Source organism: Chaetodon auriga, chromosome 6, assembly GCF_051107435.1.
Source record: "Chaetodon auriga isolate fChaAug3 chromosome 6, fChaAug3.hap1, whole genome shotgun sequence".
Taxonomy (NCBI): Eukaryota; Metazoa; Chordata; class Actinopteri; order Chaetodontiformes; family Chaetodontidae; genus Chaetodon; species Chaetodon auriga.
The window spans coordinates 7,567,257-7,590,573 of record NC_135079.1 but is presented as its reverse complement, the minus strand read 5'-3'; the positions used below and the strand labels follow the sequence as shown (position 1 = coordinate 7,590,573).

Sequence of the window (23,317 nt, the reverse complement as noted above, 5' to 3'; positions counted from 1 at the left end):
GGAAGTACAGTGGTCTGGCGGAGGGCCGCGCCAGGGACGGAGAGACACAGACTGCACAGGAGATTCAACAGGGACATGAATAGTGCTTCTGTCTCCTTGTTCTCCACAAGAGACAAGAAAGAGAGGAGGAGGGGGGGGAAGGAAAGCGAAAAAACAAACAAGAGGCGATGCTCACTACTACTTCTGTCCTCTCAGCTGTTGATGTACAGCCTACTGTCCAGAGGTGAGGAACACAGATCCCGTGCCCATTTCTCACTGAAATTGCTTGTGTATGGGGGACAGACGGCTCCTTGTGAGGTGACCGGGCAGATGCTGTGATCCTGAGATGAAATGCATGGTTTACGGAAGAGCATGTCTACAGGGGCTTTTTTCTCCCTCTCTCTCCAAACACACAGCTGTTGAGTTTAACAGCAGAACAACTTTGCACCCAGGCATGACTGCAGCTAACAAGCCTTTCAATGACACATTTCATGATTCCTGCACAGTAACGCTACTGTGCATATCATTTCAATTTTTAAGAAAGCTACAGCCTTTTCAGGATTAGTATGATGGCTAGGCTGCCCTTAAAGCTTCTTTGTTTGCGGTATATTTTCTGACAATAGATTACTTCGGGATATCCGGATAAAAAAAACGATAAATGAAACAGTAACGTGTAAAGAACAGCGATGTTTTTAGAGGCTGGGGACGATTTGCGCTCCCATGCCGTTTCGACAGGGCGTATGATCAAAACTTGCTGCTCATGTGTACCGCTGGTTTGAAATTGATAAATGTGGTTTAACACTGACGCAAATAGTCCAAACCCCACTTTGTCGGGATACACCAGCTTCCCCGGAACTCACCTTGGAGGAAAAAGAGCGATGAGAGTCAGTCCAGATACTGAAGAACTCCCCCTGCTGAAATAATAATAATAAGAATAAAAAAAGAAAAGTCCGTAAGCAAGTTCACATTTTACTCTTCTCACACGTCCTGTGAGGCGCTTCAGAAAGGCACTATTCCGTAGAAAACACGGGCTACTTGGCTGAGCGATTTCTCAATTCCTGTTCAAACGCGACCCGGACAACTCCTCAACAAAAGAGTCTCTGGTTTCAATACCGGGGACTTTCTCCACGCCCAGGTGCCGAGTCACATGGTAATTTCCAGGTGTGTGAGTCTCCAGAAGCCGCGGCGCAGTTGGCAGCAACACACCTGTGGGTTCCGCTCACGCGTTCGCCTCGACTGTCATCGCGTTTGAAACGCGGGATGTTGGACTGAGGGAGGAGAGGAGAGGGAGGGAGAAGCGCGCACTGGAGGAGAGCGGACGCGACCGGGTGCGGAAGGAATTGTTCTCCTCCCTCTCCACACTCACCGCCGGCAAAGCCACTGTGCGTGTGTTTGGAGACAATACGCGGCAAGCAGCAGAAGAGGCGGACAGCGAAACAAGTTGTGTCGTCTGTGCGCCGACGCAGCAAAATACTTCCGCGGGCGGTGGGAGCGGTGTGGCAGCAGCCCCGCGCTGTGGTTCCCAACGTGTGGTCCGGATCCAACGGGGGTCTGCGGGGGTGGTTCCAGGTCATTCCAGGCAAAATGAGGAATATTCACAAGGGATGTTCAAAAGTAATGATTTTAATTTCACTAACGCCCCGCCCCCGTCAGACTAAACATAGCTGTGTAATTCTGCCAAGTCATGGCCAACCATAACAAAAAACTTTAAAAATAAAAATTCCTATAAGTAGGTCCATGAAATGAAACGTTTGTTGATCTGTGAGAAGCTAAACTTTGGGAAAAGTCATTCTCCAGTGTCATGGATAGTTCAGGTTTCATCAAAATAAGCTGCTTGACTTGTCATATCCAAGTTAACTTACTGACATTTTACAGCACAATGAAATGTCAGTTGTAGACCCTTCATGCTCCCTTTATACAAATATTTAAATTAGAATCAAATAAAATAATCACAGGAGGGAAAGCAATTACATAACATGAACAATTGCTCTGTTGTGACCTACATTGGCTGAAGCAGCTAAATGGAATGCAGCCATCCTAAAATTTGTTATTTACGACTCTGTTTTTCCTACTGTGACATGTCAAAATGAAAAAGACCTATAGAGGTTTAGAAATACTGAGGTCATTGTTCCAAATTCTCCCCACTGCCACCCATACCGCAACCCAGTCAATGTTTGATACCATAATAGCTTTATTTAATTGCCATTTTTGTCTGAAAATACACCCATTTCAAGACACAAACTGTAAAGAATATGAGAATTTGTATTTAAAAGTCCTCCTCAGGTCTGTACGCCACTCTCCTCTCCCACAAACGATACTGAGGACGTGACCTCGGAGTCTAGCTTTCACTGAAACTACTCACAACATTGGAAAAATGGCAGTCGAAAATAGCCTACAGCATGTGTCTATTCAGAAACAATTGCATGTTTACTCAGGATAATCAGCAGACATCACTGTGGACAGCTTTGCCAAGCGTTGCTTTTGGAAGGAAACAGTTCTCAGTGACTGTTGACAGCGAGGTCTGTCAGTTCTCCAGAGAAAGACACATCACTGTTGAGTTTTTCAAATGTCATTTCTTGATCCTTTGAGCATCAGCGACGAGTTTCCAGTCACATTCATTGTATTGGGGTGACAGCAGAAGTGTTGGCAGCAGCTGTTTTAAGACCAAATAAAACTCAGCTGCATCACGGCGCTTTTTGTCTTTGGTGATCTGGCCCTTTAAGGTTGATTAATTGTGATGTAAACTAACAGTAGTTTCACTACGATCATTGTCAATTTGCTTTTATGTCCCAGTGTTTGTGCTACATTATTCTACATCATCTACATTATAATGTAAATCATATTGTTGTTTTCCCCTACTTTTGAAATCAGCTTTCACTTTAACTTGTGTAATTATCTAAAAGCCCACCTAGGGACAATAATTGTAAATTAGCCGTCAGTACAAATTCGACATGCAATGCATCTGATGTTCGCTGTAATACCGCCGTCAAATAAACAGCTAAATGAAACATAAATAAACCATTGGTATTTCATGCAAATGAGCACAGATTAGTGTGGAGAGGGAATGTGGGGACATTGCTTGGTTTAAAAATATGTCAAGAGCAACCACTCCTCAGTTATTTATGTTTCACTGAGCCCTATTTGACTATGTCCTTACAAGAGCTGTATCACTAGTCATTATAACATATTATTGGTGTGCCCGCTGTACCTTGGCTGCTGAATTGTTAATCACAAGAACTGTAATTTTGAAACACTTTAGTCAAACTAAGTTTTAGAAAGTGCTGCAATCTTTCATTGCCCTGTGAATATGTAATAGTCTTTGAATCAGCCATATGTTGAGGTCTTTTTTTAGGGATAAATTCACTGATTTCTGACACATTCATGCAGAGAAGGGGCTAGAAGTTGCTTTGATTTCAGATATGGGCCATATGTGTGTAAGTAGTACTCAAGCTTGATTGGCTCTATCATCACCTGAGAGGTTGTATGAATAGCTTATTTTTTGCCTTAGAGCCTAATATCACATAACACTGCAATTTGGCACGTTGAGTTTTGTGACTCTTTGTCATGTCTTGTTGTGTGGCTGGGTGTCAGCTTTGTGAGTGATTTATGGACATGCAAATGAGGCTGTCTGTTTGGGGAGATGTGCTGCCTTTGCCCAATGGGCCCCAGAGTGAAGACTGGAGACTGCGTGGGTGTGAGTCAGTCCTTAACTGCTGACACAGGCACAGAGCTGGCAGAGATTCACAGGGTAAGATGGGGAGATGGCCTTCACAGGTCCTCACATTGACTGATGAGATCAAGGAGAAACTAGGCCAAGCCAGACAAGTGTCAGGCAAACAGACACCCAGAGATAGAGTGAGAGAGACAAACACTTCGCAATCGCAAACAGAGCTGGGGCAGTGGAAAGTGGCGGGCTAGAGCCGGGTTGTTTTGGGTCCAAGTTCAATATGTCCAAACCTGTTTGTCTAAAAAGTAATGAGCCTACTGAGTCTTGGAATAGCCCAGGGGATGTCGGTAGCCAGAAAAGGCAAAGTCAAAGCTCTCTAAATTCACTAAAGTGGAATAGAAGTTCACTTTGTTCTACTGGATAGCCTGCTGTGATGACATTTTGATCAATGCGCCTATACCTTCCTGCAGCTTGCCTTTATGTTGCTTGAATAGTGATGATCTGTTATCTTGCTGGTGTCAAACAGTACCATTTGTCATACAGTGTCCCTTAGCTGGTCCAGGCTGTAAAATGTTTGACTATCAACACATTATACAACCTAATTTATGACACAGCATTTCAGTTGTCCACAATGATGTAGTGGTCATATCAGACTCAAGGTTCATAGTTCAGAGTCTGCTTGCAATGTGGATAGACTGCCCTCTGTTGGTGGCAGCTTGTACTGTTACATCAACTAACAACCTCATTAACAAGCACAAGCAACTATTATCCCTATTCAGCATTAAAAAGCACTCTATAAACACTCAACTGATTGTTTATAACTCACTTTAACATAGTTGTACTCAGCTGTTTGGACATTTTAAGTCCTAAGAATATTTGTCAGCAATTATAACTTTGCCTGTGAAGACATATTATACATATAACTACAACTGTGTTTTACCGTACTGTCATTAATTATCAGTTTAAACACCAGCCTCCACCAGTGGGTGCCTGCAGGAGGAGTTGTAGTTGTTGACAAATGCTCTAATAAACATTTCCTTACATCTACATTATAGTGTGTTAAATGCCATTTACTCAATACCTAAATGCCAAACAGGGGTACTTAACAGAAAGTGCTGCAACAGGATTAACTGTTAGTTAGACTTTTCTATATCCATCTTTACTATGTGTACACATTAAAGACAGTCCAATGCAATACAAGAAAACTACAATTAACAGACAACATAACATCTCACTGATTTACCAATATTAAGACTGGTATTTATTGCAGTGATGCATATATATTATATTGTACTAAAGCTGCATCCACTTTGTGCAGCTCTTGCTGTTTGACCTTGTTCCAGTATGTGTACATTGGATTTAGTTGATATATTTTTTCATGGTAGCATAGTGACAGGTACTGTACAATACTTGTTTTATATGGTGTACAATAGGAATTGAGGCAAAACATTTTTCTGGATTGTGTTTTTGTGATTAAGGAGTTTGCATTTTCACACATGCAGTTTTTGGTTTATATATAAAAAGGAATTGTGTGCAAAATAGGTAAAAAGTTATCAAGCAAATGCATCATGAGCAAGTTAATTAGGACATATCTGAGCATCAGTAAGTCATCCCTAATGCTATTGCAAAATATCAGATATTTATACATGTTCAAATACCTTGGGAATTATTTTTTTTGGTAAATAATGTACAGCAGTTGGAACAGTACCACCAGTGCATCCACTTTTTAGTACATGGGAGCAAAGTCAACACTGGAAGCGTTAATGTCATGTAAGTCCCATGTTCAATGCATCTAACCATTTTTTCCAATAAAAAAAGGAAGGAAATTGTTATATTATCCTACGTATTCTCACAACTGTGCCCTAGGTTGTGCCCTTGTCATTACAACTGTATTGTTAGTATCAATCAGTCTTGTTATTTTCTGTAACACCAGATGAACGTTGCCAGATACACTGTAGTGGCAAATCTAAAGAAGCAGAGATAACAGATGGAGCAGTTCACAGACACAGGAAGCTGTCATGGTGGTGAATGATAAAGGTGTGAAGAAAGACTCAACAGGGAGGCAGAGGATTATTTAAAGTGTAAGTTAGACTTTGATTTGAATGGCTCCCTGACCTAGCAAAGTGCGCCTGCAGCTGTCAATATGACTTATAAGTAATTACAGAGGGAGGAAGGGACGTGTGAGCGACTGAGCTATGGCTATTGCACGCAGGGCTCAGATTCTTCGTAAAGGCATGTGCAACAAGGAGACATCAGGTTTGGCATGAAACGGACAGACAGGCTTATGGTGCCATTATGACTCAGTCTGGGAATAACCACAAGCTGGGAATAGCAGGGTGGCAGCAGTGCGTGGGTTGGTGTGAACAGTCTGCAAGCATGTGTATGTGTCTGCATGTGTGTGTCAGAGAACGAAAGAAACAATATTTGAATTAGAGGACTGATATTAAAGATGCTGGTCGAGCATATATTACAGATATCTACAGTATCTATACTGTATATTTTAAATACATATTGCTGTGTGGCACTGAGGAGTGAAGCTAAAATACTAATGTAACACTGTGTCTTTGACCTTGAAGTTAAGGAAGAAACTAAAAGGCACCATGAGCGACATTTGTCTTCTCTTATCAGATGTCCCCTTGCACTGGCTGAGCTGTCACTTTACCCAAGAAAAATGTCATTGTTTTCCTCTCTCTGCTCATAACACAATCTAATCACAGTTTGCCCAGCTCATCCTCTATTGTCCAGGTGGCCCCACTCTAAGAGGGAACAGAGGGACTCTCAGCATCAATAAATGTCCTTAACCAGGCTGATGTGATGTTGCCCAGATTACACAATGGCCTGTGTGCACCCAACTACACACACACACCTGCATGCATCCACGCACTTTTACACAAAGTGTGGACCATATCCATTCCCCATTGAGTCAATAACATCACTAATTCAAAGAGGTTGTGTGTCCTTGACAAGGTCTGTAAAAGTGTGATTATACGGAAAAAGCTGCACTGTGTGGTGTAAGCTGGATCAGCCTGCCTGGCACATACACAGTCTGAGACTTTACTGACAAGCTTACATTTCCCCAAACCAAAACAGTCTTACTAAACCTTCTATGAGCTGCTCCACATGGAGTTATATAGGTTAGATTGTGACCCAAGTATGACATTGATTTTTTCTTACTTTTTTGAGCCCTGTGATTGATGTTTGAGGGGGAAAAAAGCTCTCAGCATGTTGAAGACTATGGGCTGCCCACTGAGCCCCTTTTGGATGGCATGGTATTATGTGGGCTGCCCAGCAGCCTGTACTGAATGGCGGAAACAGCTAAGCCATCTGTTACACTCTATTTTCATCTCTCTGCCCACCAGCGGGGAGAGCCACGGCCCAAAGGGACTTCAACTGCTCCCACAGAGCCCTATTTGTTCAACAGGTCAAGTCAAAGCCTTGTAGTCGGGGACCACCAAACCAGATCTCATTTATGGCATGGTCCAGGTGATTATAAAAAATAAAAAATAAAAAAAGCCCACACATTGCTTCACAGAGCAGAGCTGGTGATAAAGGAGGAAATACTAATACAAAAAGTAATCAGGTGCCTCAGAGAATTAAAGGAGATTATTGCTGTCACAGCTGTTAAATGACCATAACCCAACGTGTCCTCAAATGCTTCTTAAGCCTGGTTAAAAGGATCATCTTGGGAATTGAACTCTGTTCATGTAATGTGTTTCTTGGGTTGAGAAAAGAGAAATTTGGGCTTTCCAGGTGAGGATGAAACAGGGGCTGGCAGGATTCATTTGAGATTACTTGGTGCAAACATGGTGTAATCCCCTTATCTGCGTACTTACCTGTCCCTGACAGTGATCCAAGCCTACCTCTATGAACCTCATTGGCCTGACATTCTGGCAGGAGAAAATCCCTGTCTAATGTGTCAGCCCAGGCAGCTTTAACACCTGGCACGCCAGTGCTTATCTGCTGAGCACCCAAAAGCACCTGCATTATCCCACTGAAGCCTCACAACAAGTGAAAGGGCGTCTAATATCCAAACAGTGAAATTACAGTTTGTGTCAAACATGCAGTGCGCAAAGTGCATACCATTACTAAGGGCTTATGACCTGATCAAAATACTGTATGAGACATCCCCAGCTTTGGCATCCTTTCTTCTAGTGGCTGGCTAGTAGAGGATTTTAAAACGGATAAATCTGCCTTATTATTTTTTAATTAATGAACAGTCCTAGTAGCAGCATCACTATTCACTCTTCCTCCTATAATAGGACTTCCATTAAAACCTGAGAGTTAATCCCTAGATCCAAACCACTGATCAAATATGACCAAGAATTTACTGTTGGACACCATCAAGGAGTTTGGTGAGAGGAGGGTGTGAGCCAAGCTGACATCGATCATGGACGACCCATCCCAGCCCCTGCACTGTATGCACTATTAGAATCTGTGCATAATGTACAGACACATAGTTGTTTTTCTATTCTGTATCCTGTACACTTTTTTTTTATCTTAACTCTCCAGAGTGAAAATTCAGCATCACTTTTGTGCACTCCATTGCATTTCTTCTGAAACCGATTAAATGCTGAGCAGGACTCCAGGTGTTTAATTTGTGTTATAGTCTCTTTTTTCTCTTGCAGCCTTGAAACATATGGCTCTGCAACCTTGGGGAAAGTGTCATATGTATGTGTATATATACAGATGTAGATACAGAGAAAGGATGAAGGGGAAAAAAGAAGAAATATGACAAATTTTAACAGATGAATGGCTAAATAACTCCCAAAAGAGTCACCACTGCTAACAACAGTGCAGCTTACCTCTTCAAAGCTTCCTCAGGAATATTAAATATTCAAGGGCATTTGCTCCCATAGTTGACAGTCTTAAATCGTCTCCGTCGCTGCTTTAAATTAATGGGCCTCTGCAAACACAGAATTTGTTTAAGGCAATATTATGAAAGGTAATCCATTACATAGGCTACATACATACATACATAACGCCAGTAAATTTACGAAGACGAAGAGTTGTTTAATCAATTTCCGGTCCGGCCATTTTTCATTCGGGTCAGCATCACCGCGGAGCATCTTTTTTAACATGCACTGACCAGGTGGAATTTACTCATCAACCTGAACGCCCTGTGTGGATTAATTTATCACTTTCTACGGACATAACACTTCGACGTTTTTCTCCTAAAAGTTTTACTTCTTCGACAGACTTTTCAAGGAGGCCGCAGCATCAAAACAGCAGGTGAGGAAAGTTCAATCTTGTGCTCGGTCAGTGAGAGGGGGCAGCTAGCATGGCACGGTGAAGCATTAGTGACGTTACACACTTGACTGCTTTCAAATCGGGCGACTTAACGTATAATTGCCCCTTATGATAATTTAAAACTTATCTGGGCGGTAATTAATCGTGTCATTTAAGGTTAAAGACCCTAACGGTTTAAGTTACGTAAGTTACTGAACGTGCAAATTATTCAATTGTTCAGTAACGTTAGCGTTGGTTCTTCATGTATAGGCGGTGTTCATCTTTAAAACGATATGGTTTTTTTTGTCAGGAAGTAAGTTAATATTACTTATTTGATCACATTTCAAACCAAGAGCCTTTCATATTGAAAGTAGGGCAGGTTTATCCTCGCCTCTAGTGACATCTGGTGGTGTCTCAGTAATATAGCCTTGTCGAGGGATCGGGAAGCAGTCGTTTTCCAGGTCGTTTGGAACGCTGTTCATCGAAGAAAATGTCTGAATTTATGGCGTACTTAATGTATATCCAGAAGACAAGTCGCTGTGTTATGTTTCAGGACCGAAACGCGTTTTATTCGAGTGTGTACGTGTGCCGGCCCTCCCAAACTGAAATCTGCAATTAGAAATTGGGTCAAAGGGGCCACCGTAGACCCTACATCTCTTCCGAATTTATAAAACTTACACTTGGTTAATGTGTTGTTGTACTTAAATTATTAATCTGTGCAACATGAAAGATTTTTATTCCTCCAAACTAAGATACGCTGTACACTGGGGCGGGACTAACATTACATAGCAATAAGAATATAGCACAACGTATCCCGTGATGCATTGCGTCATGGCGACAGTTTGAAGTATATGTAATGTTTAAACGTAATTTACGAGTACAACTTAAATAAGCAGCGGCTTGTGCGAGTAAATTGTTTTGATTGTGGTCTGAAGGCCGTCTGATTGTCTGGATGTTACACCGTAACTAAAGAACATATGTAGCGGAGTGACTCCCTTGTCCATAACATATACTCTTTAGCTTTGCGCAGTGGCAGTATCGTAGCCTATGAGGTTTATCCGAGGCGCGATTATTGCTAGTTGAAAACTTTACCCAATACCCCGCCTTGACGACTTGAAATATAGTCGGCAATGGCAATTTTTGACGGTCTCTAAGGAGACTGATTTCCTTGTCAAGATTAATTTAGAGCAGAAGAGGAGACCATTTGTATTAGCTAGCATTTGAATGCATCGTGGCATCCTCAGTTGCGTTTGTCAAAAAAACACACAAATGAAAGCGTAATAGTTAAACAGTAGAGTTTATTTGACTTTTTTGAGCAACCGTGATTAAAGTAAAATCTCTCTTAACTGCTTTCGTTTGCGGTCATCTTACTGTAATCGTATTGTAATGTACCTTGCATAAAATAATCGGTAGTAGCAATTCGCCATAGTGCTAGTGGATGGATTAACAACACCTAATATGGACATGATTAACGCAGATGTGAGGACACGTGTAATGTCTATATTCCTCCACTAGATGGTGTCAACAGATGTCTATTCAGAAAGGACAGTGCATCTCTATTATAATGTTTCTTATCCCTCTAATCACATTCATCCACATGGGCAGACTCTAATTCGTCTTCACTTCCTGATTGAGAAATTATCACTCATGCATTTTATGTGCTTATTAAATACTAATTGACTAAAAACGTGTATATGTTTTATATATGAGGTCCATGAAGTGATACTGTATTTTTATTAAACAGACTCAGGCAATAACAGGTGAAAGAAAAAAACAAACAAAAAAAAACTAACCCTAACCCTACCCAAGTACAATTACAAGGCATGTTGACCTAAACATGTAATCAACAGCTAACTTAGCGGTTAAATCACATTTCTGAAGCCACAAAAACAATGGATTATGGTAACAGTTTAACCGTATGTAAAAAGAATTCGTCTTTTCAACTTTTCTTAACCAATCAAAAATCTATTAACATCTGTACGTAACTGTTTTCCATTACAGCCATTTTACAGTATGCACCCCAACAGAGGGGTGTGTAGCTCTTAGAGGCCCCCCCCTCTGTATCTTGTACAGCTTATCCTTGTGCAGTGGCAGTATCATAGCCTATGAGGTTTATCCGAGGCGTGATTATTGCTGGTTGAAAACTTAACCCAATACCCCGCCTGGACGACTTGAAATATAGTCGGCTGTGGCAATTTTTGACAGTCTCTGAGGAGACTGATTAATCTGTTGAAGAAAATATAGAAAAGTATAAACTGAGAAAGACACACATGGCTATGAGGTGACCTGTGATGTTGAGGATGCTCGATCAGATATTTATATTATTGATATTGTCTTATCAGACATGGTTTTTCTCAGTCTCAGTTAGAGTATGTTCTGTTGTTGTCTTTTTGTTTAAACACAGTTACAGACTCTTATCCTTAGTTTTCACTTGTTGTTCCAGAAGTTCTCACTCATATATTTTGTACTGATATGAAATATTTGTATTAAATCATGTGTATATGTACAGAGTTTTGGGTAGGAGGTCTATGATGTGATGGTGTGCTTTTAAAGAGTGGTATTCTGGCCACCTCACTTGTTAGTCTAATAGCAACGTAGCATTTGAACCCTCTCTTCAAAATATCTTTAGTCTCATCCAGCCCAAACCATTGTCTATCAGCCAAATGTGGAAATAATTAGTCCCACCTTCCCAACTACAGTCACAAAGCATGTTGACCTAAACATGGAAGTCACACGTGTAATGAACAGCTGACCTACCAGTTAAATCACATTTCTTCCCCAGCATCAACAAAAGCGTGATGGCAACATTTAAATGATCTGTCAGTAGAATTTATCTGACTTGTCTAAACCAGTCATCATCAAACAACAGCTGTATTTCACTGGATTTCTTTGCGGTTATTCAACAGTATGCATGTTAAAACCCCAACAGAGGGGTGTGTAGATCTTAGAGGCCCCCCCTGTGTAACTTGTGCTCATCATCCTTTTGCAGTGGCAGTATCGTAGCCTATGAGGTCTATCCGAGGCGTGATTATTGCTGGTTGAAAACTTAACCCAATACCCCGCCTTGACGACGTGAAATATAGTCGGCTATGGCAATTTTTGACGGTCTCTGAGGAGACTGATTAATATGTGAAAGAAAACACCATGATAAAACCAAAATATCGCTATACATATAATCTTGTTGAGTGCTTGAATCTGTTTTATGTCTAGTTTTTGAAACCATACCAAACCATAGTCTATCTGCCAAATACGGAAATAATTAGTCCACCTTCCCAACTACAGTCATGGATCATGTTGACCTACACATGCACGTCTCACCCGTCATCAACAGCTAACCTGGCAGTTAGATCACATTTCTTAACCCACATAAACAAAAGAATGACGGTAAACATTAAACCCAAAGTAAGCAGAATGTACCAGACTTTTCTTGAGCAATCAACATTAAAGTAACATGGATATATAACGGGTGGCCTTTCCAGTCATTCTACCATATGCACATCAAAACCCCAGCAGAGGGGTGTGTAGATCTTAGAGCCCCCCCGTGTAACTTGTGCTCCTCATCCTTTTGCAGTGGCAGTATCGTAGCCTATGAGGTTTATCCGAGGCGTGATTATTGCTGGTTGAAAACTTAACCCAATACCCCGCCTTGACGACTTGAAATATAGTCAGCTGTGGCAATTTTTTCACAGTCTCTGAGGAGACTGATTGATCTGTTGAAGAAAATATGGAAAAGTATGAATTAAGAGAGATAAACAAGACTTTGAGGCTGCCTGTAATGTTATGGATGCTCCACCAGATGTTGTCTGATGTGATCAGATACAGATTTTCTCCTTCTCAGGTAGTGTATTTTCTGTTCTTGTCTGTTCATTTTAAACACAGCTGCAGACTCTCATCCTTTGTCTCTACTTGTTCAAGTAACTGTCACTCATAAATTTGATGTGTATGTATTAAAATATCGGCAGTTAACCTGGGAGTTAAGTCACATTTCTTAACCCACAAAAAACAACAAAACAATGGAAACAGTTAAACCCTATGTGAGAAGAATTTATCTAACTTTTCTAAACCAATCACAATCAATTAACACCTGTACATAACTGGATTCTTTGAAGTCATTCAGCAGTATGCATGTTAAAACCCCAACAGAGGGGTGTGTAGATCTCAGAGGCCCCCCCTCTGCACCTTGGACAGCTTATCCTTGTGCAGTGGCAGTATCATAGCCTATGAGGTTTATCCGAGGCGTGATTATTGCTGGTTGAAAACTTAACCCAATACCCCGCTTTGACGACTTGAAATATAGTCGGCTATGGCAATTTTTGACGGTCTCTAAGGAGACTGATGAATATGTGAAAGAAAATAACAATGGACAACACCGTGAATGACAACACCTTTTTCAGTTGAAGTCGTATGACTATCCAGCATTGTATCTGTTTGTCTTAAACAAAGCTACGGACTCATCCTTTGTCTCCAGCTCTTGTTCCAGGAATCATAACTCATATGTTTTGTATACTGATGAAATATTCACATTAAATCATGTCAATATGGACAGAAAGTCGATAATGTGATTTTGTATTTTTTAGCTGTGGTACTCTGGCCTCCTCAGTAGTTCATCTGATAACAACCTAGTTTTTGAAACCATACCAAACCACAGTCTATCTGCCAAATACAGAAATAATTAGTCCACCTCCCCAACTACATGTTGACCTAAACCTGGAAGTCACACGTGTAATGAACAGCTAACCTACCAGTTCAATCACATTTCTTCCCAGGCATCAACAAAAGCGTGATGGTAACATTTAAATATGTCAGTAGAATTTATCTGACTTTTCTAAACCAGTCATCATCAAATAACATCTGTATATCACTGGATTTCTTTGCGGTTATTCTACAGTATGCATATTAAAACCCTAACAGAGGGGTGTGTAGATCTTAGAGGCCCCCCCTCTGCACCTTGTACAGCTTATCCTTGTGCAGTGGCAGTATCATAGCCTATGAGGTTTATCCGAGGCGTGATTATTGCTGGTTGAAAACTTAACCCAATACCCCGCCTTGACGACTTGAAATATAGTCGGCTATGGCAATTTTTGACGGTCTCTGAGGAGACTGATGAATATGTAAAAGAAAACACCATGATAAAAACCAAAATGCCACTATACATATAATGTTGTTGAGTGCCCATCAAACTTGACTTGTCATATGACTATCCAGCATTGTATCTGTTTGTCTTAAACAAAGCTACGGACTCATCCTTTGTCTCCAGCTCTTGTTCCAGAAATCAAAACTCATATGTTTTGTATACTGATGAAATATTGCATTAAATCATGTCAATATGGACAGAAAGTCAATAATGTGATTTTGTATTTTTGAGCTGTGGTACTCTGGCCTCAGCAGTAGTTCATCTGATAACAGCCTAGTTTTTGAAACCATACCAAACCATAGTCTATCTGCCAAATACGGAAATAATTAGTCCACCTTCCCAACTACAGTCATGAATCATGTTGACCTACACATGCACGTCTCACCCGTCATCAACAGCTAACCTGGCAGTTAGATCACATTTCTTAACCCACATAAACAAAAGCATGACGGTAAACATAAAACCCAAAGTAAGCAGAATGTACCAGACTTTTCTTGAGCAATCAACATTAACATGGATATTTAACGGGTGGCCTTTCCAGTCATTCTACCATATGCATGTTAAAACCCCGGCAGAGGGATGTGTAGATCTTAGAGCCCCCCCCTGTGTAACTTGTGCTCATCATCCTTTTGCAGTGGCAGTATCGTAGCCTATGAGGTTTATCCGAGGCGTGATTATTGCTGGTTGAAAACTTAACCCAATACCCCGCCTGGACGACTTGAAATATAGTCGGCTGTGGCAATTTTTGACAGTCTCTGAGGAGACTGATTGATCTGTTGAAGAAAATATAGAAAAGTATAAACTGAGAAAGACACACATGGCTATGAGGTGGCCTGTAATGTTGAGGATGCTCCATCAGATATTTTTGTCTTCTCAGACATGGTTTTTCTCAGTCTCAGTTAGAGTATGTTCTGTTGTTGTCTTTTTGTTTAAACACAGTTACAGACTCTTATCCTTAGTTTTCACTTGTTGTTCCAGAAGTTCTCACTCATATATTTTGTACTGATATGAAATATTTGTATTAAATCATGTGTATATGTACAGAGTTTTGGGTAGGAGGTCTGTGATGTGATGGTGTGCTTTTAAAGAGTGGTATTCTGGCCACCTCACTTGTTAGTCTGATAGCAACGTAGCATTTGAACCCTCTCTTCAAAATATCTTTAGTCTCATCCAGCCCAAACCATTGTCTATCAGCCAAATGTGGAAATAATTAGTCCCACCTTCCCAACTACAGTCACAAAGCATGTTGACCTAAACATGGAAATCACACGTGTAATGAACAGCTAACCTACCAGTTAAATCACATTTCTTCCCCAGCATCAACAAAAGCGTGATGGCAACATTTAAATGATATGTCAGTAGAATTTATCTGACTTTTCTAAACCAGTCATCATCAAACAACATCTGTATTTCACTGGATTTCTTTGCGGTTATTCAACAGTATGCATGTTAAAACCCCAACAGAGGGGTGTGTAGATCTTAGAGGCCCCTCCTGTGTAACTTGTACTCATCATCCTTTTGCAGTGGCAGTATCGTAGCCTATGAGGTTTATCCGAGGCGTGATTATTGCTGGTTGAAAACTTAACCCAATACCCCGCCTTGACGACTTGAAACATAGTCAGCTATGGCAATTTTTGACGGTCTCTGAGGAGACTGATTTATTTGTTGAAAAAAATGCAGAAAAGTATAAATCCAGAGAGATAAACAAGACTGTGAGACTGTCTGTAATGTTGAGGATGCTCCACCAGATGTTGTCTGATGTGATCAGATACAGATTTTCTCAGTCTCAGGTAGTGTATTTTCTGTTCTTGTCTGTTCATTTTAAACACAGCTGCAGACTCTCATCCTTTGTCTCTACTTGTTCAAGTAACTGTCACTCATAAATTTGATTTGTATGTATTAAAATAAGCATATACACTGAAAAAAAATGACTTTTTGTGCAATAAACTTTTTTCTCCAGAGTTTTGTTATCGGCAGTTAACCTGGGAGTTAAGTCACATTTCTTAACCCACAAAAAACAACAAAACAATGGAAACAGTTAAACCCTATGTGAGAAGAATTTATTTAACTTTTCTAAACCAATCACAATCAATTAACACCTGTACATAACTGGATTCTTTGAAGTCATTCAGCAGTATGCATGTTAAAACCCCAACAGAGGGGTGTGTAGATGTTAGAGGCCCCCCCTCTGCACCTTGTACAGCTTATCCTTGTGCAGTGGCAGTATCATAGCCTATGAGGTTTATCCGAGGCGTGATTATTGCTGGTTGAAAACTTAACCCAATACCCTGCCTTGACGACTTGAAATATAGTCGGCTATGGCAATTTTTGACGGTCTCTAAGGAGACTGATGAATATGTGAAAGAAAATAACAATGGACAACACCGTGAATGACAACACCTTTTTCAGTTCAAGTCGTATGACTATCCAGCATTGTATTTGTTTGTCTTAAACAAAGCTACGGACCCATCCTTTGTCTCCAGCTCTTGTTCCAGGAATCATAACTCATATGTTTTGTATACTGATGAAATATTCACATTAAATCATGTCAATATGGACAGAAAGTCGATAATGTGATTTTGTATTTTTTGAGCTGTGGTACTCTGGCCTCCTCAGTAGTTCATCTGATAACAACGTAGTTTTTGAAACCATACCAAACCACAGTCTATCTGCCAAATACGGAAATAATTAGTCCACCTGCCCAACTACATGTTGACCTAAACCTGGAAGTCACATGTGTAATGAACAGCTAACCTACCAGTTCAATCACATTTCTTCCCAGGCATCAACAAAAGCATGATGGTAACATTTAAATGATCTGTCAGTAGAATTTATCTGACTTTTCTAAACCAGCCATCATCAAACAACATCTGTATAACACTGGATTTCTTTGAAGTCATTCAACAGTATGCATGTTAAAACCCCAACAGAGGGGTGTGTAGATTGTAGAGGCCCCCTCTCTGCACCTTGGACAGCTTATCCTTGTGCAGTGGCAGTATCATAGCTTATGAGGTTTATCCGAGGCGTGATTATTGCTGGTTGAAAACTTAACCCAATACCCCGCCTTGACGACTTGAAATATAGTCGGCTATGGCAATTTTTGATGGTCTCTGAGGAGACTGATTGATATGTGAAAGAAAACACCATGATAAAACCAAAATATCACTATCCATACAGTCTTGTTGAGTGCTTGAATCTGTTTTATGTCTAGTTTTTGAAACCATACCGAACCATAGTCTATCTGCCAAATACGGAAATAATTAGTCCACCTTGCCAACTACAGTCACGAGTCATGTCGACCTACACATGCACGTCTCACCCGTCATCAACAGCTAACCTGGCAGTTAGATCACATTTCTGAACCCACATAAACAAAAGCATGACGGTAAACATAAAACCCAAAGTAAGCAGAATGTACCAGACTTTTCTTGAGCAATCAACATTAAAGTAACATGGATATATAACGGGTGGCCTTTCCAGTCATTCTACCATATGCACATCAAAACCCCAGCAGAGGGGTGTGTAGATCTTTGAGCCCCCCCCTGTGTAACTTGTGCTCCTCATCCTTTTGCAGTGGCAGTATCATAGCCTATGAGGTTTATCCGAGGCGTGATTATTGCTGGTTGAAAACTTAACCCAATACCCCGCCTTGACGACTTGAAATATAGTCAGCTGTGGCAATTTTTTCATAGTCTCTGAGGAGACTGATTGATCTGTTGAAGAAAATATGGAAAAGTATGAATTAAGAGAGATAAACAAGACTTTGAGACTGCCTGTAATGTTATGGATGCTCCACCAGATGTTGTCTGATGTGATCAGATACAGATTTTTTCATTCTCAGGTAGTGTATTTTCTCTTCTTGTCTGTTCATTTTAAACACAGCTGCAGACTCTCATCCTTTGTCTCTACTTGTTCAAGTAACTGTCACTCATAAATTTGATTTGTATGTATTAAAATATGCATATACACTGAAAAAAAAAGACTTTTTGTGCAATAAACTTTTTTCTCCAGAGTTTTGTTATCGGCAGTTAACCTGGGAGTTAAGTCACATTTCTTAACCCACAAAAAACAACAAAACAATGGAAACAGTTAAATCCTATGTGAGAAGAATTGATCTAACTTTTCTAAACCAATCAAAATCAATTAACACCTGTACATAACTGGATTCTTTGAAGTCATTCAGCAGTATGCATGTTAAAACCCCAACAGAGGGGTGTGTAGATCTCAGAGGCCCCCCCTCTGCACCTTGGACAGCTTATCCTTGTGCAGTGGCAGTATCATAGCCTATGAGGTTTATCCGAGGCGTGATTATTGCTGGTTGAAAACTTAACCCAATACCCCGCCTTGACGATTTGAAATATAGTCGGCTATGGCAATTTTTGATAGTCTCTGAGAAGACTGATGAATATGTGAAAGAAAACACCATGATAAAAACCAAAATACCACTATACATATAATGTTGTTGAGTGCCCATCAAACTTGACTTGTCATATGACTATCCAGCATTGTATCTGTTTGTCTTAAACAAAGCTACGGACTCATCCTTTGTCTCCAGCTCTTGTTCCAGAAATCAAAACTCATATGTTTTGTATACTGATGAAATATTGCATTAAATCATGTCAATATGGACAGAAAGTCAATTATGTGATTTTGTTTTTTTGAGCTGTGGTACTCTGGCCTCAGCAGTAGTTCATCTGATAACAGCCTAGTTTTTGAAACCATACCAAACCACAGTCTATCTGCCAAATACGGAAATAATTAGTCCAACTTCCCAACTACAGTCGTGAATCATGTTGACCGACACATGCACGTCTCACCCGTCATCAACAGCTAACCTGGCAGTTAGATCACATTTCTTAACCCACATAAACAAAAGCATGATGGTAACATTTAAATGATATGTCAGTAGAATTTATCTGACTTTTCTAAACCAGTCATCATCAAACAACATCTGTATATCACTGGATTTCTTTGCAGTTATTCAACAGTATGCATATTAAAACCCCAACAGAGGGGTGTGTAGATCTTAGAGGCCCCCCCTCTGTACCTTGCACAGCTTATCCTTTTGCAGTGGCAGTATCGTAGCCTATGAGGTTTATCCGAGGCGTGATTATTGCTGGTTGAAAACTTAACCCAATACCCCGCCTTGACGACTTGAAATATAGTCGGCAATGGCAATTTTTGACGGTCTCTAAGGAGACTGATTGATCTGTTGAAGAAAATATAGAAAAGTATAAACTGAGAAAGACACACACGGCTATGAGGTGGCCTGTAATGTTGAAGATGCTCCATCAGATATTTTTGTCTAATCAGACATGGTTTTTCTCAGTCTCAGTTAGAGTATGTTCTGTTGTTGTCTTTTTGTTTAAACACAGTTACAGACTCTTATCCTTAGTTTTCACTTGTTGTTCCAGAAGTTCTCACTCATATATTTTGTACTGATATGAAATATTTGTATTAAATCATGTGTATATGTACAGAGTTTTGGGTAGGAGGTCTATGATGTGATGGTGTGCTTTTAAAGAGTGGTATTCTGGCCACCTCACTTGTTAGTCTGATAGCAACGTAGCATTTGAACCCTCTCTTCAAAATATCTTTAGTCTCATCCAGCCCAAACCATTGTCTATCAGCCAAATGTGGAAATAATTAGTCCCACCTTCCCAACTACAGTCACAAAGCATGTTGACCTAAACATGGAAGTCACACGTGTAATGAACAGCTAACCTACCAGTTAAATCACATTTCTTCCCCAGCATCAACAAAAGCGTGATGGCAACATTTAAATGATCTGTCAGTAGAATTTATCTGACTTTTCTAAACCAGTCATCATCAAATAACATCTGTATATCACTGGATTTCTTTGCGGTTATTCAACAGTATGCATGTTAAAACCCCAACAGAGGGGTGTGTAGATCTTAGAGGCCCCCCCTGTGTAACTTGTGCTCATCATCCTTGTGCAGTGGCAGTATCATAGCCTATGAGGTTTATCCGAGGCGTGATTATTGCTGGTTGAAAACTTAACCCAATACCCCGCCTTGACGACTTGAAACATAGTCGGCTATGGCAATTTTTGACGGTCTCTGAGGAGACTGATTGATCTGTTGAAGAAAATGCAGAAAAGTATAAATCCAGAGAGATAAACAAGACTGTGAGACTGCCTGTAATGTTATGGATGCTCCACCAGATGTTGTCTGATGTGATCAGATACAGATTTTCTCAGTCTCAGGTAGTGTATTTTCTGTTCTTGTCTGTTCATTTTAAACACAGCTGCAGACTCTCATCCTTTGTCTCTACTTGTTCAAGTAACTGTCACTCATAAATTTGATGTGTATGTATTAAAATAAGCATATACACTGAAAAAAAAAGACTTTTTGTACAATAAACTTTTTTTCTTGAGAGTTGTAAGTCACACGTGTTATCAGCAGCTAACCTGGCAGTTAAATTACATTTCGTAACCCACAAAAAACAACAACAAACAACAGAACAATGGAAACAGTTAAACCCTATGTGAGAAGAATTGATCTAACTTTTCTAAACCAATCACAATCAATTAACACCTGTACATAACTGGATTCTTTGAAGTCATTCAACAGTATGCATGTTAAAACCCCAACAGAGGGGTGTGTAGATGTTAGAGGCCCCCCCTCTGCACCTTGTACAGCTTATCCTTGTGCAGTGGCAGTATCATAGCCTATGAGGTTTATCCGAGGCGTGATTATTGCTGGTTGAAAACTTAACCCAATACCCCGCCTTGACGACTTGAAACATAGTCGGCTATGGCAATTTTTGACGGTCTCTAAGGAGACAGATGAATATGTGAAAGAAAAGAACAATGGACAACACCGTGAATGAAAACACCTTTTTCAGTTCAAGTCGTATGACTATCCAGCTTTGTATCTGTTTGTCTTAAACAAAGCTACGGACTCATCCTTTGTCTCCAGCTCTTGTTCCAGGAATCATAACTCATATGTTTTGCATACTGATGAAATATTCACATTAAATCATGTCAATATGGACAGAAAGTCGATAATGTGATTTTGTATTTTTGAGCTGTGGTACTCTGGCCTCCTCAGTAGTTCATCTGATAACAACCTAGTTTTTGAAACCATACCAAACCACAGTCTATCTGCCAAATACGGAAATAATTAGTCCACCTCCCCAACTACATGTTGACCTAAACCTGGAAGTCACATGTGTAATGAACAGCTAACCTACCAGTTCAATCACATTTCTTCCCCAGCATCAACAAAAGCGTGATGGCAACATTTAAATGATATGTCAGTAGAATTTATCTGACTTTTCTAAACCAGTCATCATCAAATAACATCTGTATATCACTGGATTTCTTTGCGGTTATTCAACAGTATGCATGTTAAAACCCCAACAGAGGGGTGTGTAGATCTTAGAGGCCCCCCCTGTGTAACTTGTGCTCCTCATCCTTTTGCAGTGGCAGTATCGTAGCCTATGAGGTTTATCCGAGGCGTGATTATTGCTGGTTGAAAACTTAACCCAATACCCCGCCTTGACGACTTGAAACATAGTCGGCTATGGCAATTTTTGACGGTCTCTGAGGAGACTGATTGATCTGTTGAAGAAAATATGGAAAAGTATGAATTAAGAAAGATAAACAAGACTTTGAGACTGCCTTTAATGTTATGGATGCTCCACCAGATGTTGTCTGATGTGATCAGATACAGATTTTCTCAGTCTCAGGTAGTGTATTTTCTGTTTTTGTCTGTTCATTTTAAACCCAGCTGCAGACTCTCATCCTTTGTCTCTACTTGTTCAAGTAACTGTCACTCATAAATTTGATGTGTATGTATTAAAATAAGCATATACACTGAAAAAAAGACTTTTTGTACAATAAACTTTTTTTCTTGAGAGTTGTAAGTCACACGTGTTATCAGCAGCTAACCTGGCAGTTAAATTACATTTCTTAACCCACAAAAAACAACAACAAACAACAGAACAATGTAATCAGTTAAACCCTATGTGAGAAGAATTGATCTAACTTTTCAATCAACAATCAATTAACACCTGTACATAATTGGATTCTTTAAAGTCATTCAACAGTATGCATGTTAAAACCCCAACAGAGGGGTGTGTAGATCTCAGAGGCCCCCCCTCTGTACCTTATACAGCTTATCCTTGTGCAGTGGCAGTATCATAGCCTATGAGGTTTATCCGAGGCGTGATTATTGCTGGTTGAAAACTTAACCCAATACCCCGCCTTGACGACTTGAAATATAGTCGACTATGGCAATTTTTGATGGTCTCTGAGGAGACTGATTAAGGTGCAAAAAATAATAATGCTCTAAGATGTTTTGAGAGGGAATTAACTTCACATATGAACTTCTAGAAGCTTACCCAGGAAGTGACACATGGAAACTTCCAGTCACAATACAAATTAGCATCTAGTATTACATAAATTTGTTGTACACACTCTTTGTTTCCAGTTCTTGTTTGAGACGTTCTCACTCATACATTTTGCATCATTAAGAAATATTTGTATTAAATTGTGTATATAGTTAGGGTTTGGGTAGGAATGCAAGTCACACCTGTAATGACCAAAAAACAAAGCAATGATGGCAACAGTTGCAATAATCCATTATTTTTATGTAGCGCTTCTCAGGACACTGAAAAAAGCTTCACAAAATTAATAAAAATAAGGAAACAATAAGGAAAAAAGAATAAATAAGGTATGAGTGGAAGAGACTTTCAGAGATGGAAAGCAGTGTTGAACAGGTGAGTCTTAAGTGAATTAAACCCTCTGTGAGAAGAATTTATCTGACCATTAACATCTGTATATCACTGGATTATTTTCCAGTCATTCTACCGTATGCACCTTAAAACCCCAGCAGAGGGGTGTGTAGCTCCCAGAGGCCCCTCCTGTGTAACTTGTGCTCCTCATCCTTTTGCAGTGGCAGTATCGTAGCCTATGAGGTTTATCCGAGGCGTGATTATTGCTGGTTGAAAACTTAACCCAATACCCCGCCTTGACGACTTGAAATATAGTCAGCTGAGGCAATTTTTGAGTCCCATCAGGGACGACTAAATTGTTGAAGATTACTTGTACAGCTTTTAGTCTCAGATTAGATTGTCTTTAAGGAGACTGATCAATCTGCTAAATGAAATGTGGTAACAGATGTCAATATAGAGAGAAATTAACATGAGTGTGATGTTATTATTGCTAGTTTAAAATTTTATCCACTATTCTATATATATTAAAGGTGGAACAGTTAATTACATATACTGCTGGGTTGCTTGTGGGGGATTGTCTAATCCATAATTTTACAGTTGAATATTTTTAT

The 23,317-nt window shown here is 40.0% G+C and overlaps 1 protein-coding gene and 18 non-coding genes across 19 annotated transcripts in view; 18 read left to right on the top strand and 1 right to left on the bottom strand.

Annotated features, from left to right (window-relative positions):
* The window catches only part of plxnb2b (plexin b2b), a 121,518-nt gene extending 120,096 nt beyond the window's left edge, over positions 1-1,422 (bottom strand). The window contains exon 1 of the mRNA XM_076733620.1: positions 840-1,422. The gene's annotated coding sequence lies outside the window, so the exon portion shown is untranslated. The remainder of the gene's footprint in view (positions 1-839) is intronic.
* Positions 1,423-9,890: 8,468 nt separating this feature from the next.
* On the top strand, positions 9,891-10,031 carry LOC143322803 (U4 spliceosomal RNA). The gene has a single exon (XR_013077350.1). It is a non-coding gene; the product is annotated as a U4 spliceosomal RNA (small nuclear RNA).
* A 917-nt stretch (positions 10,032-10,948) lies between these two features.
* Positions 10,949-11,089, top strand: LOC143322771 (U4 spliceosomal RNA). The gene has a single exon (XR_013077320.1). It is a non-coding gene; the product is annotated as a U4 spliceosomal RNA (small nuclear RNA).
* Positions 11,090-11,849: 760 nt separating this feature from the next.
* LOC143322784 (U4 spliceosomal RNA) lies at positions 11,850-11,990 on the top strand. The gene has a single exon (XR_013077332.1). It is a non-coding gene; the product is annotated as a U4 spliceosomal RNA (small nuclear RNA).
* A 441-nt stretch (positions 11,991-12,431) lies between these two features.
* Positions 12,432-12,573, top strand: LOC143322788 (U4 spliceosomal RNA). Its single transcript, XR_013077336.1, has one exon. It is a non-coding gene; the product is annotated as a U4 spliceosomal RNA (small nuclear RNA).
* A 490-nt stretch (positions 12,574-13,063) lies between these two features.
* LOC143322774 (U4 spliceosomal RNA) lies at positions 13,064-13,204 on the top strand. Its single transcript, XR_013077323.1, has one exon. It is a non-coding gene; the product is annotated as a U4 spliceosomal RNA (small nuclear RNA).
* A 627-nt stretch (positions 13,205-13,831) lies between these two features.
* Positions 13,832-13,972, top strand: LOC143322770 (U4 spliceosomal RNA). Its single transcript, XR_013077319.1, has one exon. It is a non-coding gene; the product is annotated as a U4 spliceosomal RNA (small nuclear RNA).
* A 657-nt stretch (positions 13,973-14,629) lies between these two features.
* Positions 14,630-14,770, top strand: LOC143322781 (U4 spliceosomal RNA). Its single transcript, XR_013077329.1, has one exon. It is a non-coding gene; the product is annotated as a U4 spliceosomal RNA (small nuclear RNA).
* A 748-nt stretch (positions 14,771-15,518) lies between these two features.
* Positions 15,519-15,659, top strand: LOC143322785 (U4 spliceosomal RNA). The gene has a single exon (XR_013077333.1). It is a non-coding gene; the product is annotated as a U4 spliceosomal RNA (small nuclear RNA).
* Positions 15,660-16,212: 553 nt separating this feature from the next.
* LOC143322776 (U4 spliceosomal RNA) lies at positions 16,213-16,353 on the top strand. The gene has a single exon (XR_013077325.1). It is a non-coding gene; the product is annotated as a U4 spliceosomal RNA (small nuclear RNA).
* A 631-nt stretch (positions 16,354-16,984) lies between these two features.
* LOC143322778 (U4 spliceosomal RNA) lies at positions 16,985-17,125 on the top strand. Its single transcript, XR_013077327.1, has one exon. It is a non-coding gene; the product is annotated as a U4 spliceosomal RNA (small nuclear RNA).
* A 443-nt stretch (positions 17,126-17,568) lies between these two features.
* Positions 17,569-17,710, top strand: LOC143322787 (U4 spliceosomal RNA). The gene has a single exon (XR_013077335.1). It is a non-coding gene; the product is annotated as a U4 spliceosomal RNA (small nuclear RNA).
* Positions 17,711-18,263: 553 nt separating this feature from the next.
* Positions 18,264-18,404, top strand: LOC143322783 (U4 spliceosomal RNA). Its single transcript, XR_013077331.1, has one exon. It is a non-coding gene; the product is annotated as a U4 spliceosomal RNA (small nuclear RNA).
* A 661-nt stretch (positions 18,405-19,065) lies between these two features.
* Positions 19,066-19,206, top strand: LOC143322775 (U4 spliceosomal RNA). Its single transcript, XR_013077324.1, has one exon. It is a non-coding gene; the product is annotated as a U4 spliceosomal RNA (small nuclear RNA).
* A 748-nt stretch (positions 19,207-19,954) lies between these two features.
* On the top strand, positions 19,955-20,095 carry LOC143322772 (U4 spliceosomal RNA). Its single transcript, XR_013077321.1, has one exon. It is a non-coding gene; the product is annotated as a U4 spliceosomal RNA (small nuclear RNA).
* A 575-nt stretch (positions 20,096-20,670) lies between these two features.
* Positions 20,671-20,811, top strand: LOC143322806 (U4 spliceosomal RNA). The gene has a single exon (XR_013077353.1). It is a non-coding gene; the product is annotated as a U4 spliceosomal RNA (small nuclear RNA).
* A 630-nt stretch (positions 20,812-21,441) lies between these two features.
* On the top strand, positions 21,442-21,582 carry LOC143322782 (U4 spliceosomal RNA). Its single transcript, XR_013077330.1, has one exon. It is a non-coding gene; the product is annotated as a U4 spliceosomal RNA (small nuclear RNA).
* A 568-nt stretch (positions 21,583-22,150) lies between these two features.
* Positions 22,151-22,291, top strand: LOC143322773 (U4 spliceosomal RNA). The gene has a single exon (XR_013077322.1). It is a non-coding gene; the product is annotated as a U4 spliceosomal RNA (small nuclear RNA).
* A 624-nt stretch (positions 22,292-22,915) lies between these two features.
* Positions 22,916-23,054, top strand: LOC143322786 (U4 spliceosomal RNA). The gene has a single exon (XR_013077334.1). It is a non-coding gene; the product is annotated as a U4 spliceosomal RNA (small nuclear RNA).
* The last annotated feature ends 263 nt before the right edge of the window (positions 23,055-23,317 follow it).